Raw genomic sequence first — 16,657 nt, forward strand, 5'->3', positions numbered from 1 at the left:
CAATTTGGAATAGCAGCAGCTCTGCTCTGAGTAATTAACAAATCAGTATCTTTTATCCAGGACCTACAAAATACATAATGTTCATACACAAAAGACAGCATTATTTCCTTAAAGGTAAATACTGCCCAGCGTCAGTTTGCAATCAAATGGGATCAAGTTGGCAATTAACTCTAATCTGTTCATGAGATTATGGCAATTAACTGTGAAAAATTAAGAGAAAAGTGCAAATCTGCTGTTGTCTGCATGAACAGAAATTGATGCAGTTGCTGCAAGATGGCAATTTAACTGCAAAAAGACACAGGTAGTCCCCCGGCATCCTTGCTTTTATATAATATAAGCAGAGTCCAACCAGTTGTGTCGACACACGTTGTAGACAAGTTTCACTTATTGGTGCAGACTGGATAAAATCACTGCCATCACTGGGAACCAACCAATTATTCCAAGTCACAAGGAGGCTGTCATCTTGTTTTTACTGTAGCGTGGTAGAGCCTTTACTATATTTTAGGGAAAAACCACACAAGAAATTAAAAAGTATTCAGCGAATAGATTTGAAACTATTAAATATTCCATTGCTTACATGTTTCTTTAATTAGAGCCAGTTTGTTGTTGTTGGCCAGTAACAATGAATACAAATGAATGCACAATAAATTTAAAATGAAAAAACATCAAAGTGAAATGTAACATCTGAAAATGCAATTTGGAGGATGAAGGGATGCATTCTGGGCAATGCACGTATGAATTAAAATAAAACTATTGTATTAATCATTTGCAGCATTGTGTTAGGATTTAAAGAGCAATCTAATCCCAACATGGGAGCTACTTTCTAAAATAAAAAAAAATTAAAAATCCTCATTCATTAACTCCACTTCGCATTTATAATTAATCCCACACTGAGCTTCGCATGAAGCAGTAAACAAACTTGATCTCACATTCGTGTAAATGTGAGTGAGGGCGGCATACATATAAATGCACGTGTGCACACATGTTGGTGTGAGAACGCCTGGGGATTCTCAGCAAACACTGGCACACACGCACAAGTATGAGAAATTTTTATTTGCTTGGTGAGTCCTCCCTGTTGTCCTTCTGTGAATAGGCCAACACAGCACACCAAGTGTTGACAGTCTCTTAGCTTTGGGAGTAAGGCTCCTTCAGGGCGTTCCTGATGGCCGTCTGACACTTGCTTCCCTCTTCACTGTCCATACATTGATGCAATATGACCTGATCTCTGTCTCTGCTGCACTTGCTGCCTCAGCCCTCTCACCTCACTGTCTCAGACTCTGCAGCACCAATTTCCTCTCTCTCTCTTTCACTGCCACATATTTTTTGACTTTTGCTATTCATTCCTCCTTCGCGCGCGTATCGTTTCGGTCACCTAGAATCTTCTATTCGGCCCTAAAAACAAGGAAAGCTGCTCACCCCGAAGAGAGATTGCTCAGCTCTCTGTGCCTCTGCTGTGTCAGAGGTTAAGCTTCTCAATCTCTTCTTCTCTGAAAGGCAATCTTTGTCATTTTCTGTGTGAATCTCTGAAAAGCAACTGCTGCAGCACCACAGTCCACAGTAGACAGTCTAAAGAGTATGCTATGCATCAGGGCAGCATTGGTATTATTTCAGTGGATCACACAGTATAATAACATGTCTGCATCTGAAAATATGTGCATCTTTTTTTAAACACAATAATTAAAGAAACAAAGCATCCCTTCATTCAATTTTAAGGTTTTACTCATCAAGACACACAACAAAATACAGACAGTGTGCGACAAACTAAGTACACTGACTTTATCTTTCTCTCCCATTGTTGGAGAAGAATTCGGGCCCAGTCTTCTTTACACGACTACTTCAGTTTATTAACCCTCTGGAGTCAAGGGAATAATTTGGCTGTTTTTGACCAGTTTTGATTTCACCTTTATATTTCGTCTTTAAAAACTATTCACCTTGCTTTGTTTGGTGTAATTCTTTTTTATTTTTCATTTTCCCATTCTGTATTAACAAAGTGGACCTGAATGGATAGAAACAAGTAACCTAGAAGGAAAAAGTTTTATTTTTCTGGACCAAGAGAGGAACTATGGTAATACATGAGGAAGTCGGGGATGGCAAAGAAGTGTGTGAGGGCAGCTGACAGATGGATTCAAGGTGGGATAACATTAGGAATCAACTCTGATCCCCTTGTTGTCTAAAGTGGTGATGGACAGGCTGACAGATGAGGTCAGACTATGATGTTTGCAGATGACATTGTGTTCTGTAGTGAGAGTATGGAGCAGTTGCAAAAGACAGTAGAGAGGAGGAGGTATGCTCTGGAGGGAACAGGAATGAAAGCCAGTAGAAGCAAGTCAGAAAACATGTGTGACTGAGTTGAAGGTAGATGAGATTAAATAGCTGGGGTCAACCGTGCAAAGTAATGGACAGTGCACAAGAGAGATGAAGAAGAGAGCACAAGAGAGAACGTGGGTGTATACAAGCTTCAGGGGTGACAGAGGGAGAGCAGCAAGAGTGAAAGGAAAGGTGTAAAAGATGATAGTGAGACCTGCTGTGATTTACGGCTTGGAGACGGTGATACTGACAAAAAGACAGGAGGGCAAGTTGAAGGTGTTAAGATTCATTGGGAGTGACCAGGATGGACAAGATTAGAAATGAGTACGTCAGAGGGAGAGCCCAGGTTGAGCAGTTTGGACACAAAGTTAGAGAAACGAGGCAGAGGTGGTCTGGACGTGTGCAGAAGAGGGATAGTGGATATATTGTACAGAGGGTGCTGATGATGGAGCTGCCAGGCAGGAAGAAAATAATAAGGCCACAGGGAAGATTCATGGATGTAGTGAAGGAGGATATGAAAAGGTTTGGTGTGACAGAGGAGGATACTAGGGATGAGGTGAGATGAAGTAAGAAGAAAAAGAAGAAGTCACTACATCCACCGCAAGAAATTTAACAGAAGTAAAAAGACACGTGTAGGTAAACCCTACTAACTGTGTATTCAGAGAAGAAGAGACAAGAACTTTCCCTTTAGAGGATAACCTCCAACAAGAAGAACCGCATAACTGTGTCGCTCGTCCTCTGAACTCACTGGAAGACTAGTTCTGAGGATGAGATGGGGGGTGGGAACATGAACTTTTGAAAGCCCATTACTGGATCCATCGTCTGCTATTAGAGCGCTCATCACCACGGCTGTTAATTTTTGGTAATGACTCATTATCTGAACTCCACACTTCTAAGGCCTTCTAACTTCCCTGTTGCATAACTGAGGCAGCACTCTTTCTCTGGAATCTGAGTGACTGTGGATGAGCTTCTTGACCTCTGATTGTTTTGGAAAACTGCCTGCACTGCCTTTTAGAAAACTCACTACCAATTTGGCACTCTTAAGCCTAAGGGAATCCACGCACAAATCCTTACATCTGTCCTTCTATTACATTATTTATCTGTAAACATACCACTTGGCTTGACGCGTGTAAACAGGTGCGATATCGCTAACAGGTTGCCCATCAACAAACCGTGCCCATTCGAGTTCTTCTACGCTCGTGAAATTGTCGTTCTGCTGTGCTGAAATTGCCTCACCCTGGCACTGAAGGAGATATGTCAAAAAATTGCTTGCCTTTTTTTCACTCCCTCTCTATCTCTATTGTGCAGTTTGCTGAAGCGTCCCAGACAGACCTCGTCCGCACCTAAGGCCATACATGAGTGGACAGCAGAAGAAAAGAGGCGGTTTTTAATCCAATATTACGAGCACGGTGGCACTGCAGTGGAAAATTACTGGGGTTTTTGCATGAGGGAGATCAAAGTCATTGGTCTTATTCTGCCTTTGGTGTTTGGGATTAAATTTACCCTCTTTCCATGGCCTCCTGATCGCCTAGCAACATCAAAGCAGAAAAAAAAAAGCACAAGCATCTGATTGATCAGAGAAAACATTTGTCAACACACTCACTTAACCAGGCAAGTCTTAGGAACAAGGAAAAATTAGAAAAAGAAAAATCAGCAACGGTCAAATAAACGGCTAGATATAAATAAAAACTTTCAGCGAGTTGGCAGTAGCTGCCATTCAGTTGGCTTCTCCAAAGGCTTAGCAAAGATCCAGTTGGCAGCAGACTGTCTCTGCAGAGCACAGATGGATTAGAAACCGACAGTCCAGACCATGCTAGCAGGCGTCAGAATGACAGATGTGTCGCTAAGGCCCAACACATGCTTTATGAAGGTCTTGGATTAGCTAGAACTCTCCGGCATGGTGGGAGCTGTGTGCACATTTCAGAGGATGCCATGTGAATCGTTATGCCATCTCACAGTTTAGTCAAGTGAGGAAAAAAGGCTGGGATGCAGGAAAGTGTGCAAACACATTTCTAAAAAAAAAAAAAAAAAAAAGGTCAGTTCTTCTATTTTCCCTACAAATTATTTCCCTACTTTTCCAGCTCAGAAGCAGCGGGCTTTCCTGTTGCCAGCATTTACGCATATATTTACAGGCAATTTAATGTCATACTTACATCAACTTTACTGTTTTTCATAAAAAAGCAATGAATAGTCAAAAAGACTGGAGGATTGCCAGAAAAAGTTCCACACTTTAAAAGGCAAAAAAAGAAAAAAAAGAAAAGTCATTTAATTCCGATGTTGTGTGTGAGAGGTGAAATGAGTTTTTCTGTCCTGTCGTATGAAGCTGCTCGACTGCGGTTCAGGGAGGGTGCGGGGAGAAAGAGTTCTGGTGAAAAAAAGTAATGATTTTAAATGGTCTGAAAAAAGCAAATAGCTGTGGTTTAAAACCATAAACTGACAGAAATGGGGCTACCTGTGAAAACAAAAACAAAAAAAAAAACAAAAAAAACCAGCCAGGGGAGGAAAATGAAACAAGCCAAACAATGAATAAATAAATAATTAAGTAAACAGCCTGGGCTCAGTATAATACCTGCATAATTCCAGAGGCAGAGAGACACTAGCCAGAGTGATCAAAAGCAACACACGTGGCATTGCCAAGTGTGACCCATTGGATTTAGCATCGCTCATTAGCGGCGTCCTCTCTCATTAACCGACATCTGTATCTTAATTAGGCAAAAGAAGACAGGAATAGATGCAGGTGGCTGTCCAGGTCGGCTACTTAAACATCCAGGCAGCGTTTCCCCTCACCGTTATTGGAATTTTTAACAACTTTTATATAGTACGCGGGCACTGAGCAGCAGTCCTGTTTGGATTTCTAATAAGGCGGTACTGCTGTTCTGGTTTGCCAGGGCTTTTGCTGGAAAGTGACTTCAAAGAAAAAACAGCAGTGTTCGGTTTTTCATTCGATGCTTTAACCCTCAGGACTGTGCAAACTTCCTACAACCCTATTAATACTAAGATTTCATGCACTGCTAATATGGCCTCAACATGGAGCTAAGTTTAACTTCCATATAAATCATCTGATTTCACATAAATCAATAGGAAAATGGCTTCTTCATTCACAAATGGTTAGTCTTTTATTTTTTTCTTTTCTTTTTTGGAATAATGCTTAATAAATAAGCAAATAATTTATATGTTATTACTTTTTGCATCACTTAGCATCTGGGGACCACAGCCAATGTTTCAGGGCTTCCTGTTCCCAGCACTGCTTACAAATGTATATCAATTAAAAGTTTGCATATAAAAATTAAAAGATGTAAGATCCTCAAATAAATTCAACCACAAACACCAAGGCCTGCTCAAACATCACTATAGAAAACACCCAAAATATTATCTCTCGCCTTAAGATTTGGGCTATTTGTATGCACATATCATGTACAAAGATTAAAGCCAGTGAATCAAGGTATGTAGACATGGTTGAAACGGATTCACTGAAGTAAAAAGTGAGGGTCAAAACAGGAATGAAAGATTTTTGTAATATTCAATGTGGCATGGTTCTTGTTTCTAGAGAGGTCAGTTTAAACATTTCAAGTTCGAGTTCGAGGTGGAAAATACTTTAAGAGTCAGAGAAGAATAGACAGGCTGGTTCAAGGTAAAAGAAAAGGCAGCAGTAACTCAAATATCTTTGAGATATTCAAGGTATGCATAAGCGCATCTCTGAACTCTAAAATAGATGGGTGACTGCAGTGGAAAATCATATGAGGTCTGAATCCTGTTAGCTGAGGACAGAAAACTGAGGCTACAGTGGGCTCAACATAATTGGTCAATTCTTGGTTGCAAAACTGATAAATGGTTTGATAACCCTTAATAGCTCATTATGATAGAATCAGAGTTCAGCATAAATATCATGATGGCATGGCCTTGCATCAACAATTCGGTGAAGGTTTTTTGCCAACCAATGCTTAAGTAGCAACCATAGACTCTATTGAGGTTTCTCTTGTGATGTCATGTACATATTAATCTAGAGTTGCACAATTAAATGGTTTCCTTGGTGAAAAATGTATATTTCTTGTCTGTTCGGCAGTGGTTCTTAGAGGCTTCTTGCTGGAAATTGGTTGCAAAAGAATGGGGTGTACCAAAAAAAACCTCCCAGTGCTTTGGTTGCTAGTAAATTGCCAAGATGCATATAGTTTGTCATATTTCTCTGCAAACACTGGATAACTACTGGCCCTGTGGTAGTAAAACTTAAAAAAGTGCACACAAACCAGAAGTTTTTGTAAAATCTTTGTCTTTTGTTGGCTGCAGTGCTTAGGCACAACTTTCTGAAGGCAAATTCACAGTTTCACCTACAAGTCCATCACTTACTTCCCAACTACGACTGCATCAAACCTCGATATACAGTGTTGAAAGTGAAGCTAATGTAAATGTTCCTTAAACATGAATTTGTTTTAATAGCCTGCAGGATTACTACTGCAACTACTTCTCAATGTATTTATGCTCCCAGTAAAAAACCTTCCTGATTCGCACGTTTTATTTGGCAGATTTTTACACTAGATGCCCTTTCTGATTCAGCCCCACCAAGAGAATCGTGTCTCCTCCTGGGATCAAACCTTTTGCCTGTTAGGCAAATGTGTAAACCACTACACTATCCCTCCCGCTACTTATGGATGATTTCAAAAAGCCAAGATAGTCAAAACACTCAGTTTGAAAATGGGATTGCACAACGGGTGACATGGCTACACGCAATGTTTATGCACAGCTCATTGTAGCAACACAGTCATCAACAGAAACAGGAGATTTATCATCAGGGGTGTGCAGGAACTGCAAGAAGTCATGGTGTTAATATGGACCACAATCTCTGAGAAATGTTTTCTGTTTGCAAACAAAAATAGATCAACCCATTACAACCAAAGGGTGACAAACAAAGCGGCAGTGAGCATGTGATGTATCTTTATCATTTATGAGCACTAAACTTTGAAAAAGTCATTCTTTGCACAGCTAAAATAAGAAACCATTAACCAGAGAATAACCTTTAAAATGCCATTTTTCCTTATTAAATATGACATGACAGGTGCTCTGGATTCTTTGTACCCACAGCCTTCTAAATCCTTTGCACTGACAGATGAATGAGAGAAACTGCTGAAGGCCTCTTCATTCCCAATTACAATTCTACTATTATTATCCATAATGTATTAGCTATTACTGATATTAATCAATTATGCAAGCGGTTGGAGATACTGTAAGGTAGGGCAGGCTGGAACGATGCAGATGACTGCAATTTGAATTTTAACATCATCTCTCTTCGGTGTTTTGTCAAACGGACAAGCAAATTGGTTTTATGACATTTACATTGGGCAGTGCGACCAGAAGAATTTACTGTATAAAGACGTAGTGTTCAGACACACGGCAGGTGTGTGAGTGTTAATTAGTGACAAATGTAAAAGCCTGCAGCACAGTTTGTATTAGAGCAGATGGGAGGACCATACCTCTGGTTTACAGGCTTTCACGGCACAGTAACAAATATGATTTATCACTGCAATGAGGATAATGGACTAATGGTCATTTGTTATTTACTTTATACGAGCTTGTATTTTTTGTCTTCCTGTATAATATAAACGAGATGAAGTTATTTACCGGTAGACATGTCACCTCATAAAATACTGCACAGAGTAACACAAAACCAAACAAACAAGTTAACTGTTTCATTTTGTGTTGTAGGTTTATCAGCAGCTATAGCCAGACCCTGCCTTAGTCTTTGTTTGGTGACAATTAGGATGTTTCTGAGTTGTTCTAGCCTTTACAGTGACAGGACAGCTGTGAATGCGTGACTGAGGCATGTTGTACAATGGGCTTTGAGGGTTCAAGCTTTATATAAGAACCAGTCCATTTCCCATTTACCAATAATCAGGGAATCATAGACAGGAGAATATGAGAGGAGGTCAACACATTCAAGGAAAAGCAAATAACAAAAATACACAAATGAAAAAGGAAGGAACACAAGAAAAGTAACACACCAAACAGAGGGAGGCAAAGGCAAGGAAACACTGTAGACATTAAGAACAGCAGAATCAAAGACACAAATCAAAACTCAACAAAAGCACTACAAGAACCTGTAATGATGGCATCGTCACTCTTTGAAATGTTGGCCTTCTGCTGGATTTGAATCTGAAAGAGTCTCCACGAATTGGTAAATGCTCTTTGGACTGTCGTGTATACCTGCTAATGCAGCCTCTGTAATTCTTCTGCAGGAAAGAAAGACACGGAGAACAAAAAAATCTTTGAAAGCAAGAAAAAACAAGACCATTATCACCGGGATTCAAACAGGAGTAACAGGACTTTTCAATAGAGACCTCTGCGTTTGCTGAAATGCGGTAGATCGATTGCAGTGGAAATCTTTCTTTACAAATTACAAACATTGCGCTGAATTAATAACTAGAAATTAGTTGGGGTTCTTAAGAAGTATTGGACTCTTGAATAGGGCTTTTTAAAATAACTATTTAGAGCAACCATGCATACAAAAATCCCTCTCACGGGGCAGCTTTAAGCTTAGAAAAGGTTCTGGGTGTAGCCTGCTGCAACTCCAACTCTATGCACTACACATTCACCTACCACTGGGACTTCCACACACTCTTTACCTCGCTGTAAAGGTCATTCGACTTCCTGCTTGGGTACTGAGCACATACAGTGCTGAATCATCCATAACAAATATGATCTGATGGGGAAAGAATAAATCTACAGTAATTTCGAGGGCATGCAGCAATAACCTTAAAGTGAAATCCAGTCTTTCACCACTATACAGATCAAGTTTACTTAAGACAGGATCTGAACATATGCAAGAAATCACCAAGTGTGGAACCAGGCAGGTGAGTTAAACAAGAGGTTAGAAGATTTTCAGCAATAACCATCAAATTGTGGACCCTAATGCTGGTGCCTCGAGCATGGGGGAGGGCAGCTGATGAACTAAAGAGCCTCAGAGCTAAAATCAAAATCCAGCAAACTGAAAATTAATTAGGTCTATGTGTCATTACTAAGAAATGTGCTGTGGGACTCAACACAGGCTGTACGTGTTTAATTAGGCTCTGTGAATCTTTGATAATCTCGTCCGTTAAAGACGCAGAAAGGCAGACTTTCCCGAGCGTCTGTTGTACAGCTGCCCTCAAATCGCACCGTGGGGGGGCTCCTCCAACACGTTCCACATCTTTCAGTAGACCATCTGCTGGTTCAAAATACCCCAAATACCATTATCAGATAGAGCATCTCCCTATCTTTCAAATGCCTATTGATGCAGCCTTAATACTTACAGCAGCCATGATACTGTCATGGATAAAAGCATCCATCAGGTGGGAAAAAGCGACTATTTATTTATGCATTACATTAAATTTCCACGTGTATCCCGCACACATAAACCTGCTGTTGAGCGATACTCATCGTATCTAGATGGCGTTCTGCCTGTCTCATAGTCATCAGTCCTGGCTCGATCTGCATTACGTCCTCCACTTCCTCCCTGCCTGCTGTACCGCTCTATCGACGTTCAGTCAAGCTGACAGATGTTTCAGTCACCTGGGATTAAAAATGAGGCAGTGGTGATGTATGGCCTCCATTGTGAAGGATACCATTTTTAAAATGGCCCTACATATTGAACAAGGCATACAAACCACAATAAAGTACAGTGTAAATTGAAAGCAGCTGAAGATATTTTATGTTGTGTCGCTTTTAGAAAGAGCTCCAGTGTTTAAGAACTTATTAAATTGACTTATGGTATTACACGAGTCCTTTACTCTGGCACAGACATAGAAATTTCTCTAAAAGGAGAACTTGTGGACAGCGCTGTCTTTCACTACCATGTAAAATCAGTTTTCTGACTTTAAAACCAGCCTGGACCTTTTATTGCTTGTTACTTTTGCTCTTTTCAACTTTTTTATACTGTGAACTGTCTAATAAAGCAAAAGTGGCATGAAAGTAGTCTTTACAAAGGCATTTACACTAAAATGCCCCAGGGCACGATATTACATTTAGGAGAACTTGCTGGAAATCTGCTTTTAAAAAGCTACTTTCTGGTGAGTTTTTGGCACAGGAGGGTGTACATGCTCTTTCAGGGGAATAAATGTAATATGCTTTTATTTTTCCTTTTTCTCCTCCTAAGTGAATTTCAATTATGGGGATAAATGAAAAAGCATTATGAAACTTAATCAACTTAAAGTATCAAAGAGTACTTTCTTTCGCTGGGTAGATCTTGTCATGTCACTTTAATATTATTTTTTATAAATACCTCTTAAGTACAGTCATTTTTATTTATTTGTACTTTTTACTGTATGGTAAATGGGGCACTTAGGAGTATAATGGCAGCTTTGCTGTTTTTCTACATGTGACGGTTGCTGTTTGCTTTTGAGGTGATTTTACGCTTCCTATTGGATACGCAATCTGTGACCTACTTTAACATGTCAGCCCAATAGTTCACTTCTTCTGAACATTTGCAATCATTATGTATGTCATATGTGTCATATGTGGAGTGTAAGGGTGGTGACCCAAATGCAGGATGCAGGAAGGGCTATTTATACAGAGAGCTAATTAGAGATAGACAAACAAGAGCATAACAAAGGGAGTGTTGCATGCCCAGATAAATTTTAGAGGTTCATATGAGGAAATAAAGGCATTCGGTATAAAATATTTGGCAAATCAAGCATAAATGACTGATTGATTTCCATAGCAGATTGGTCGAGGTTAACAATGGTCACCTATGGTGCTGTTGGCCTGCATGGAGCCATGGTCCCTGAAAGTTGACCCAGAGTTTAGAATTTTGTCTATTCAATAATCTGTTTTTATTTTTTTTTATTTTGAGAGGTGGTTTATGTTCCTACTTTGCTTTGGAAGCAGTGCTTTGTGTTTTTGTTAAGGTCAGTTTAATCATTGTCCCTGGTGTCCTCCATGTATAGCTTAGTCTCTGTCAGTGACGTCCCCTTGTTTGGTTATTCCTGAGTTATTTTGTAAGTCCTTCTTACAAAATCCTTGTGCCTTATTTATGTAATTCCAGTGTCTCATTAGTAGATTTAGTTCAGCTGTGTGTTTCCTGCGATGTCTCCTCTATGCCCTCATCACCTTGTGTATTTATTCCCTCAGTTGGTCTTAGTTCATTTATTGCATTATCCTGGTTCCCGTTCCATAGTCTTTATGGTCTCTGTTACTCTGTTTTCCTTTCAACTAGAGATCGCTTTATTGGACATCTGCCTGTCTTTGAGTCTCCATTTGGGGTCTTCAGTCTTCACTCATTATGACACAGGCTGACAGTCGATGAAGACAAAGATGGAGGATACGTTAAGATGCGTTCAGGAGCAGAGAGCAGGGACTTTAAATGGAATGATGATTTGTAAAGACAGCGAGCTGATAGAAAGAAAATATACATGTTACAAATAAGAGAAATTGAGTAGGTGTAACCTTGAAGGAAGAGTATGTGGATAGTTTTGTGGCATCAAAGAGAGTGTCAGACAGGATCATGAGTTTGAAGCTAGAAATCAAACACAAAACCGAAAAACAAGCATAAAGTAATTTGATGTGGCCTCACGTAAGAGCAGCTTTCCTACATCTTACTAAACAGTTTCAGATAATCTCCATTTAAAACACTTCACCCCGTGTGGTTACAGCGGGGGTCAAGCCACGTCATCTCATGTCATGATCATGAGATGACCATCTGACCATCTCAGAAAATCCTTAATAGGAATAATGCAAAAAATTCAGATCCCTGCTGTCACTGGTTATCTTAAAATATATTTGAGAGCATTACCATGGATTTCTTTTTAGACATTTTTCTAGAGGCCATTTCAAGATTCCTTTATCTCATCAGCTTCATGAGACAGGTCATTCATAGATTTTAAGGTAAACATCTGGTACTGTGGTTCTACTAATATGGACTGCCAGGAGTGTATTTAATATCGAATGATGGATGTTTAAAGACATCAAAATATATTTAGAGACATGATCAATGCAATTCAGTTTAATTCAGTTTTATATATATGGTGCAAAATCACAACAACAGTCACTTCAAAGCACTTTAAAAACTACAATTTTGTACAGGAGAAGCAGTTTCTTGCTTCTCATGGACACGGCACATTCATAATCATTAAAAGACTGCAAATCAGGTGAATAGATTGACAGATATTAAAGCTTGAATATTAAGAAAAACATTCAAATTCAGCATGATTTTCCCCAGGTGTGGCACCATGAAGCAATTCCAATTGAACTTTTTCTGAAAGAACACATTTCTGTTAATATTTTATCCAAAATTTCTAATGTTTCCTATCATTTCCTCAATATGAATCTTTATGTACGGCATATTTATGTACGGCAGCCAAAGCATAGCTGGCTGTCGTGCTAACATAAAATGCAATAAGAAGCGCTTGTTCTCTGAGCAGTATTTACTTTTAAGGGTAATAGTACTGCATTTTTTTTGTCTTTAGTTAAGCAAAGTTTTACAGATAAAAGATATTTTATGAGGAAAATGAAAGGCAATGGGAGAAATTTAGGCCCCGAATTTGATAAATATTAGAAATTGTTATAATCTTTCCATCCATAAATATTTCAAAAATTCATACTGGGAAAATGAGAGTGAGTGTCATAACAACATTTTGCACAAAATATTAGCAGAAAATTGCTTTTTCTTCTACCAGAAAAATGTCTACCTACCTTCATCAAAGTGTCCTTCTTTGAGAAACCTAACCCCTGACATTTTACATAAAACCTATTAATAAATGTATTTTTCCCCTGGAAGGTTTTTTTTTAGGTTACGTTAGTTTTTCTTTGTCTAACTTTTTTTGTTTTTATAATAATACAGTCGTGTTGGTGTGTGTGTGTGTTCAATGTGTCACAGAAGAAGTTCAGAATAGATATGACAAGCAAACACAACATGTTGTGAAAGCAATTAACTCACAATCGTATCAACATCCCAGTCTCAGTAAACATTTTCTCATCAGAATAATTATTGCAGTGACAAATTTGACCAAATTGTTAAATCATTTCACATCAGGTAGATTTTTCTAAAGTCACATTTTTATTTTTATTTTAATTGCTTTTAGTTAATTAAAATTGTTTTTCTCCATTCCCGATTTTAGTTTATAATTACAATTTTGGTCACTGTAATAACTTTAATTAGACAGAACACGGTTTTGAATGTTGCCCAATTACAAAGAAGCAAAGCCGTTTTTTTCACATCCTTCTCAGGGAAATTCTTCATTTATCCATCCATCTCCTACTCCTTATCCAAGTTTGAGTGCTGAACTTCAAACAGAGATACCCAGATCTCTCTGCCCAGCCACCTCCTCGAGCCCCTCCTGGGGGATGACGAGCGTTTAAACCACCCAGGAGACATAATCTCCCCACAGTGTCCTGGGTCTGCCCAGGGGCCTCCTCCCAGTAGGACATGCCTGAAACGCCTCGCTGTCCTGGGGGCATCCTAGACAGATGCCTGGACCACCTCAACTGCCACCTTTGGATGCCAAGGACCAGGAGCTCAACTCTGAGTCCTTCACAAATGACTGAGCTCCTCAAGCTATCTGTAAGGCTGAGCCCAGACAGTGCTCGAAGGAAACTAATTTTAGCCAACTGTGTCTGCAATCTTGTTCTTACAGCTGCCACCCACTAAGCTGAAGGTAAGGTACATAGATAGACCAGCTAGCTCGGCTCTCTCATTACTGTGTTAGACATTGGAGAGACGGTGATCCAAATTTCTTCCATTATGTTCCTTTATTTGTGGAAACAAGCTCGCAGTTCTTTAAGGAGACAACAGTTATAAAGGCAAACTTGTGATGGACAGATTTCTGGCACCAGCAACATGTGCCTCTGTTTACAGACATGAGTGTAATAGACCTCTATATCATTAACCAGTCCACTGAACTGGCTAATAATATGACTTACATGAGGGAGGCCAAACCACTGGGTGCCAGTTAGGTTTTTCAGTTGCCATCAATTCCACACTGTGCGTTGTTAGATGCTTGCTTTTATTCCCCGTGCAGACCCGGGTTATAGGTAATACTCGAAGCACAAATTAGTTTCTTTTTTCTCTTTTAAATTTGATTTGAATGACAGGCAGAGCAGAAAGGCAACGTGGTTTACTTTGGCAGCCAGCTCGATGTAAATTCGCAAAAATCAGCATATGCAACATGGAAGTCAATTTAAAGAATTGTTGAAATTGTACCTGCACTCTTTGATTGGATGATTAACATTTGCGAGCACCCACTGCTCTTGCCAACAACAAAACAAACCGGCAAACTTCTTTCCGTGCCACTCCTTCGGTCAGAGGAATCCGGGAGCTTTTGATTCCACATTAACACCACAGCCCGGGAAACGCTCTTGCATTCATAAAAAAAACATCATCCTACTTAGTATCAAAGTCTTCTCTCCCAGTGATTCTAATTGATTCCCTGTGGAGTTGTGCCGCTCACTGGCATGACATCAGAGATTACGAGGCATGACTAGCAACGCTTTCTGTTCTGGGAGTTTGAGCAGTAAATGTTTGCATATGTCAGTGACAGTTTTCGCGCTGCACGTGACTCCTTATTTCTTCGCTGTAGGTTTAAATCTACAGTCAGCAACTGGCTGCTGATTTTCTGTTTTGATATAGGGCCATTCGATATTGCCATGAAAACACAAATGCACCCAATAATCACAGAGTGGGGGGGGGGGGTTGACAGGCAAGGCAGACTGCTATCACAACAATCCAGCCCCTGTGTGCCTCTCAGAGAGCTTGTTGGACGAGATGTGATAATAATTACACGAGAAATCCAACTGAACGAACCGAGCCTGCCAGACTGATAGGGCGATAAGGAATTGCTAATGCAAAAGTAATAAGAAAAGGCGAGATGAAGAGCTCGCTAAAATAAACACCTCATTTATTTCTTGCAAGTTGCTTAAGGATTATAGCATTTTGCTGCGATTACAAAAATACAAATAATGAAATCACAATGTTAAAGCACCGTCTATCTATAATTTATAGGTGCCTGAGGAGTTGGAGTTGGAATAAACAAGACTCAGTTCCCCACGAGTGACATTCAAAGCCATTATCTTTGATTAAAGATTTTTATAAGCCTTTTTCTTTCCAGCATATGAGGATGGTTTCTCAAAAAGCAAGCGCACCCAAATTGGATCAAAGCAAATTGCAAAACACACTAATGCATCGGATTAGAAAATGATTTTCGCTTGTATTGGATTGAAATCACAGCTTATAAACATACGCACACACACACACGAAAATAAAGCAACAAAACATTAATTAAAACTAAAAGCAAGATCATTTTCATCGTCACTAAAATCTCACGACCTGGCTTGTGTTCTGAAGCTGCTAAAACTGATATGACTAACGCCACATTTGGTTTTCTGATGCCATCTGGTACATGTACAGTAAGTAGTAGGATTCATGGAATCACTTGGCACTGCTTTTATTTCAAATACTGAATACTATTCCCAGCTTTCAAGATAAATCACATGCTTGACACTATAAGCAGGAGGAATTAAACAGTGCTACGATGTGATCTGTTCAGTCTCTATAGGGAGTGCATTAAAAATATCCCCATACACTATTGTTAACACTGGCAATGTGCTTAAAATATGAAATAATAACTGTATTGCTGTGACTTCTGTGACTGACCTATTAGTACACTCACTGGACAATTTTTAGTGTCCAGTGATGATATCATTTGAGTACAGTGAATCATTGTCATGTTTAAGAAACCAATTTCAGATGATCTGAACTCTGTGGCATGATCCATTATCTTACTGGAAGCAGCCATCAGAATAAAGGGATGGACATGGTCAGCAACAAGTTAGCCTGTGGCATTTAAATGATCTTTGGTTAGTCCTAACAGGCCCAAAATGTGTCAAGATAACCATACCAACACACTGTCAGTCAGAACCACTCATACGAAGCAGTGTGGATCCATGCCTTCATGTTGTTTAGGACCTACCATCTGAGTGCTGGAGCAACTGAAATTGTAAAATTGACTTTCATTAGATCAGGCAATGGTTTCCCAATCTTCTATTGGCCAATTTTGGCGAGGCTATGTAATTTTCAGCCGCAGTTTCCTGTTTTTGCACATCTGCAAGTTTTGATGGGTTGTGCATTCAGAGTTGCGCTTCTGCGTACGTTTGTTGTGAGATTTTTTTGAGGTACTATTGCCTTTAGATCAGCTTTAAGCAGTCTGGCCATTCTCCTCTGACCTTTTCACCCAAACAGCTGCCACTCACTGGATGTTTTCTGTTTTTCAGACCATTCCCTGTAAGCCCTGAAGATGTTTGTGTGGGAAAATCCCAGCAGGTCAGCATTTTCTGAAGTGAAACAGCCATCCCAGGCTCAAAATCATTTAAATCAATTTTCGACTTTTCAGTT

The sequence above is a fragment of the Pelmatolapia mariae genome, linkage group LG23 (genome assembly GCF_036321145.2).
Source record: "Pelmatolapia mariae isolate MD_Pm_ZW linkage group LG23, Pm_UMD_F_2, whole genome shotgun sequence".
NCBI lineage: Eukaryota > Metazoa > Chordata > Actinopteri > Cichliformes > Cichlidae > Pelmatolapia > Pelmatolapia mariae.